Source organism: Rhinoraja longicauda, chromosome 3, assembly GCF_053455715.1.
Source record: "Rhinoraja longicauda isolate Sanriku21f chromosome 3, sRhiLon1.1, whole genome shotgun sequence".
Classification (NCBI taxonomy): domain Eukaryota; kingdom Metazoa; phylum Chordata; class Chondrichthyes; order Rajiformes; family Arhynchobatidae; genus Rhinoraja; species Rhinoraja longicauda.
In genome coordinates, this window is record NC_135955.1 from 42,847,840 (window position 1) to 42,854,396 (window position 6,557).

The 6,557-nt window shown below is 42.2% G+C and overlaps 1 protein-coding gene across 2 annotated transcripts in view; it reads right to left on the reverse strand.

Annotated features, from left to right (window-relative positions):
* The window catches only part of LOC144592382 (cyclin-dependent kinase 4 inhibitor B-like), a 40,107-nt gene extending 38,372 nt beyond the window's left edge, over positions 1–1,735 (reverse strand). Inside the window, exon 1 of one of the 2 annotated variants that reach the window (XM_078396945.1) lies at positions 1,625–1,735. The gene's annotated coding sequence lies outside the window, so the exon portion shown is untranslated. The remainder of the gene's footprint in view (positions 1–1,624) is intronic. The other variant, XM_078396946.1, reaches the window with a different exon arrangement.
* Positions 1,736–6,557: the final 4,822 nt, after the last annotated feature.

Genomic DNA, 6,557 nt, shown 5'->3' on the forward strand with positions numbered 1-6,557 from the left:
ATGTCATTAATCTGTCAATAATTAGGGATAAAGGACTATATTCTAGGAATAAAGGCATTCAACCAACCTGATTTTCCCAGTCTACCTGCATATTGAAATCCCCCATCACCACAGTGGCATTATCTTTGTTACATGCCAGTTTTAACTCCTGCTGCAACTTACACCCTACATCCGGGCTACTATTTGGGGGCCTGTAGATAACTCCAATTAGTGTCTTCTTACCTTTACAATTCCTCAACTCTATCCACAGTGAATCTATGTGGCGTCACCCCTATGTCACCCTTCGCAAGGGACTGAATTTCGTCCCTCACCAACAGAGCTACCCCACCGCCTCTGCCCACCTGCCTGTCCTTTCTATAGGATGTATAATCCTGAATATTAAGTTCCCAGGCCCGATCCTCCTGCAGCCACATCTCTGTAATCCCCACAATGTCATATCTACCAATCTCTAACTGAGCCTCAAGCTCTTCTACTTTACTTCTTATACTTTACTTCTTATACTTCGCGCATTCATATACAATACTTTGAATTCCTTACTCATCTCACCTTTCACATCGATCCCTATTACACTTGGCCATACTCTCCTATCCCTTTGTGAGCTTTCTTTCCCGTTAATTCTGGGGTCATTAACTGTCGGAGAGAGGAGGAGAAGTCAGCCACTTATTTGTCATTGTAAGTGACACGCACTGTACTAGCAAGATGCCAACATATCTGTTTGCTGTTTGGTTATTTTTGCACAGTGAGCAGCAGCAGTGTGCAGCAGGCGACCTGGTTTGGCTACAGTTAATATTTAGAACGTAGAACAGCACAGCTCAGGGACTGGCTTTTTGGCACACAATGTTCATGCCAAACATGATGTTAGTTTAAACGAATCTCCTCTGCCTGTATGTAATCCATATCCCTCCATTCCCTGTATATCCATGTGCTGATCCCAAAGCCTATTAAACAGCACTATGTATCTGCCTCCACCACCAACCCATATCCCTCCATTCCCTGTATATCCATGTGCTGATCCCAAAGCCTATTAAACAGTACTATTGTATCTACCTCCACCACCAACCCTGGCAACCATTCCAGGCACCCACCACTCTCTGTGTTAAAACATTTTCCCATAATGTCTTTGGCTATGTTTGACCAAGGTATCTAAAATAATGTGCCCAAATCTGCCAGCCACATCCCCACCATAATCTATCCCCCTTTTATCTTAAAGAGTAGCAGGTAAATCCTAAACTTTCTACTGCACCTCTCTGCTATCTTTAATTCTGTTGAATAATTATTTCTGTTAAAAATCAAATTGCTATAATTAGTGCAACATATAAATTCTGGAGATGGTTTACAGTTGATATGCAAAGCTCTTTAACTGTTGCAGCTTTTCTATATTGTGTGGTCGGATAAACATTATACAAGGATGCTCAGTGGTGTCCTGGCTGGAAATGACTTTGCCCCAGTTATTGAAAATAAACGTTCTTGCTTTGTTTTATCCGAATCATGCCTGTTTAGGTACCCTGAAGTTCAGATGCAAGATAAGGAAGCTGTTTCATTATTAGTGTTACTGAAACAAAGTCACACTAAAATATTCAGTAAAATACACGAACATTAAAAAAGTTAATAATGCTGTCTCTACCTTTGCATCTTGGTCAGGATTTCGTCGAGAGAATTTCCCAGTGAAACTGTTCAGTCAAGGCTGGTAGGGGGTTTTCATTTGCCGGGAGCCGGCCGGTCGACAATAGTGAATCAGCAGCAGCAGCAGAAGCAGCTCAGCCAGTGAAATGACAGTTGGAACCATGTGATCAGTTCAAATTGAAAGGAAACAAGCATTTTTGCTGATTAATCCATTAACGCTTGCCAAGTTGAAGCGACATGCAGTCCACAAAATATAAACCACAATATTTTAAAGACAGCCGCATTTTGTGGACCACAGTCAAAATTTACATGTTACCTGATCAGAATTTAAAAGCAAATGCCTGGGGTGCACAGAAATACTGGACTGGATTTGAACTTGTACTGTTCACAAATTAATGATCTGTTACTTTATTTTGTGTTTCTTTTTTTTGATTTGTTTCAAAACAGATACTAATATACTGACTATGTCAGTCTGTGAGCAGATATATGTTAGTCTGTCTGTCTGTCTGTCTGTCTGTCTCTCTCTCTCTCTCTCTCTCTCTCTCTCTCTCTCTCTCTCTCTCTCTCTCTCTCTCTCTCTCTCTCTCTCTCTCTCTCTCTCTCTCTCTCTCTCTCTCTCTCTCTCTCTCTCTCTCTCTCTCTCTCTCTCTCTCTCTCTCTCTCTCTCTCTTTCTCTTTCTCTTTCTCTCTCTCTTTCTCTCTCTCTCTCTCTCTGAGTTTTGAGCTGTGCGTTGAATGAATTGGATGTCCTGGTGTGGTTTTAAACTCACAGCATGGAGCACTGAACTCGCAACAAACACGCTGACATGAACAGTAGGATGGGCTGCCAAGCAGCTTGAATCAAAGGCAGGTGACATTGCATTTGGTGCCAAAAACTTGTAATCCTGCAAAGGTCACCACATTCTCTTCATCAAATGTTCCCATTTTTCAAGCACTGATATTCAGTGTTTATCTTCCCGAGACAACGGATTAATGATGGGATCACAAAATGCACCAGAGAAAAAAGATAACATAGATAACAGATAAGCCTTGTTTTTTTTTATTACTTTACATTTCACGTTACTCACAGTAATAAAAACTTGGGGGGTTGATTTTCTGCTTTGATCGCCAGTGGAAAATTGTGCACAAACTGAGCTTAAAAATGCCTCGATTAAATTAATTTTCCATTGAGATTAATGTGTATGGAATGGAATACTATTGTCACATGTGACAAGGCACAGTGAAATTATTTGCTTGCATACCCAAAGTTAGAAAGTACCCTCACCTGCTCCTTCTTGGTTCTTCCCCCCTTCCCCTCCTTCGCCCCCGCTCCGGGTCCTCCATTGTTCTCACCCCCTCCCGGTGGTTCCCCGGTGCCCTTATCGACCACCGACCACGTGTCGACCCCCGAGGCTTCACTACTGCAGCCGTGAGGCTTTGTTCACCATGAGGCCCCACCGCCGTCACCGAGGCCCAACCGCTGCCGCCGAGGCTCCAACGCCGCCACGAGGCTCCATTGGCCCAGGCAGGCATCGCTGTCCGGCTTCTCCGTAGCCTACCGGGAGGGGCCTGCCACTATGGCTTCCTGGGGGGCTTGTGGGGGTGAGTCGGGACCCCATACAATCAGAAATATAAAATTCCTTTCAGCCAATGGAATCTGGCAGCATTGTTGAACGTAATTGTTTTCATCTCTTTAATTTCAAAAAGACTTCCTTGATATATCTATATAGGCTAGGCTACCATCCTACCATCAAGGATGATGGAGTAGTCCAAATTCATAGCTGAAAATTAGTTAATCACAACAAAATAGTATATTGAATTAAAGTGAAAGGTCCTTTATCTGTGAGTAACTCAGTTTAAAATTGCACTGTACCTGTAAGTGCCATTAAAACAAAGCTGTAGGCATGAGAAACTCTCGTACTGCTTCTTTTACTCTTTGGAATCCAATATGGCGCTGTAAGTGACAAAATGGCAGCTATGATATTTTTTGTTGTGTTTAATGTTATGCCAACAATCTGACCAGGTTCTTTTGGCTGTGTTTCACATTTGTGCTTATCATATGATCGAGTACTTCAATGTTTCCATGCAATGTTTATTTTGGATCGCTGTGTGGCAATTTGAATCATGTTGCTCCGGGAGCCACTGTCAACCAACAAACTTTTATGCTGGAAGGGACCCTCACATTCTCCCTTTATTTATTTTTTGTACCCAGGCCGGACACCACAAAGAATTGTTGCCCCCTGGCCAAATCTGACCCGTGATTACTCTCCCCCATCCTGATTCACAATCGTACCACATGCCACCAAACATAAACGCTAGGCCCCCAGTCACAAGGAATTTCCCTTAATGTAATGTCCAAATGCAAATGCCACTCTTGACCCCAGTGAACACTCCCTAAGTCACAATTCCTGTCTCCTCAGGATATGCTTCACTTGTGAAAATAGGAAAGGGTTCAATAATGGTTACCCATTTCTCTTTCTTGTCGCTAGTGTGGTGTAAACCTTGCTGCCTCAATCTCCACCCCCATGGTCCACAATCATCACAAAACCCCTACCCCACCTACCTGTGAGACCCTCATTACTGCACCCACCTCTTCCAAACTGGCTACTGCTTTCGCCACTTATACTGATGCTGATGATCTGAGTTACTGATTGAATGGTCCTAAAAACATGGACACTTCCTGATAGCAGTAACAAGAGCAAAGTTTTCAACTCCATAATGTGCCTTTTGGCCTATGCTGAAGTCCTAAACCTTCAGTGCCACCTAATAATAATGATGGCAGATCCATGACTGGAATGCTGCAGGCCTATGTATTGTTCAGTTTCTATGCTGTTATAATGGGATTCTCTGAAATCTTGGACAATATCTTTTTATTTATTTACAGGATACGGGTAGAAAGGTCAACAATTCTTGTCCATCCATAATTGCCCCAAAGAAGATGGCTCCTTGAATGACTGCAATTCTCTCAGTAAAGGTAAGTGAAGGTTGACGAGTTCCAGGATTTAGGCCTAGCAAATGTGAACAACAATTTTCACAGTTGGAAGTAAACAAGTGATTAGGAGAGAGGGAAACTTGTGGCAGACTTCTCATGCAGCTGTAACCTTTGTCCTTCTTGTGAAAGAAGGTATAGATTTGGGAAACGTTGTCAACATATTCTAGGTGATCAACTACTGTGCATTGTGTTGACATTACGCAGTGCTGCCACAGTCTGCCAGTGTTGGAGTGAGTGATTATTTAATGTGGTGTTTTCTAATTTTTTAATGTAATTTATTTTTAAAAATAGTGATTTAACATCATTTTTTGAGGTAATGGATGCTATTTTAATGGGCATTTGGTTTTTGATGGTGTTGAGTTTCTTGACTGTTGTTGGAACTGAACAGCTCCAGACAGCGGGTAATGCAGAATAGTTCCTACATTCCTGGATTTAACACTATCCCTAATTTCCCTCGTTAGCCATGGTTGAGCCGCATTCCCCATTTTAAGGGGTTTGCTGGTGTACAATGGCCAGTCTATGAGTAAATTATTAATTATTTGAAATGTGAATGTTTTAAATTGTGCCTGCCGGTGCTGAGGCAAATTTACAAAACCTGCCCAATCAACAGATTATTTCAACTTGAACTTGGTTGTTTGTGGTTGGGTCCTGATCAGGATGATTTCAATCCTGAACCAACATAAAAGAGTGAATAGTTTTGGATGTAACTCAACTACATTTAAGACTCCCGTGGCTTTTGCACTGGTTGAAGCATCTTCATTAGAATTTCTCTTTGATTATGGTTTCATCCTATTCAACATTGAGAAAAGACTTGTCTTAATTAACACTGCAGGATCAATTGCATTTGGAGAAGCTCAAAGGCAGACATCATGAAAAATCAGAAATATTTCCCTGTGCAGAACAGGCAGCTTTTACTGGAGTGCATCCAAGAGATAATGAGGGAGATCTCTAATGTTAATTATCACATGGAACAAATGACCTGGGTATTACTTATGGCTGTTCAGGCATGGTTGAAATGGAAGTGTATACAGTATCTTTCAATGGCATTTAGCAGATCCAGCAGAGAATAAAGTCAAATTTAGGTCCATTGATGCTGATTTGCCTGAAGTCTGATCGGCCTCCTGTTAGAGCCCTTTATTTTAAGAAGATAGGCAAGAGAGTGTAGGTATCGGTGTGTTGGTTGGGCACCAGCAAGCTTGTGACCCTTTATGAAGGTCAGGTAGTGAGGAAGCTTTTATTGAAGGCGTAGATCCAGCAGAGAATAAAGTCAAATTTAGGTCCATTGATGCTGATTTGCCTGAAGTCTGATCGGCCTCCTGTTAGAGCTGTAATGGAGTGCTATCCATTGACCTCAATGTCCCAGCACAGTCACTTGGACTTTACATCTCCTGCCCCTGATGAGGATGGGTGATGACCTGAGCTAGTACCCACATATTGCAGAAATGCTAGAGACACATTCGTGTCCTGCAAAGCTAGATGTAAGTTAATGCAGGAGCTGTGAATGATTGATTGCTGACAGAATTACATGCAGTGTTTGCAATTTTGACTGTGGATGCATTTTTCCCCACGAAGGACTGACTGTTATCTCATGATCTTTACACTGGGACTACCGAGAAGCCTTTCTCATTTAGATTTCAATCCACCTGTGAAAGGTGCAAGCACAGTGCTGTAACTCAATGTTGAACAAGATTTGTGGAGTAATACCAAATATCCGTCACAGATTCACACTTTCCACATTAATGACTCTTCAGAATACAAGGTTAAACATGGCTTTGGCTCAAGAGTCTTTGGTGAGGAGACTGAGGCAAGAGGGCTACACTTGATTCAAAAGCTGTGATTTTTTGTCTGTTGAAGAAATGGCAGGTAAGTTGGTGCAGTGTGTTTCCTGCAGGATGTGGGAAGTCAGGGACACTGCTGATACTTCTGGAAACTACACCTGTGGAAATTGTGTCCAGGTGCAGTT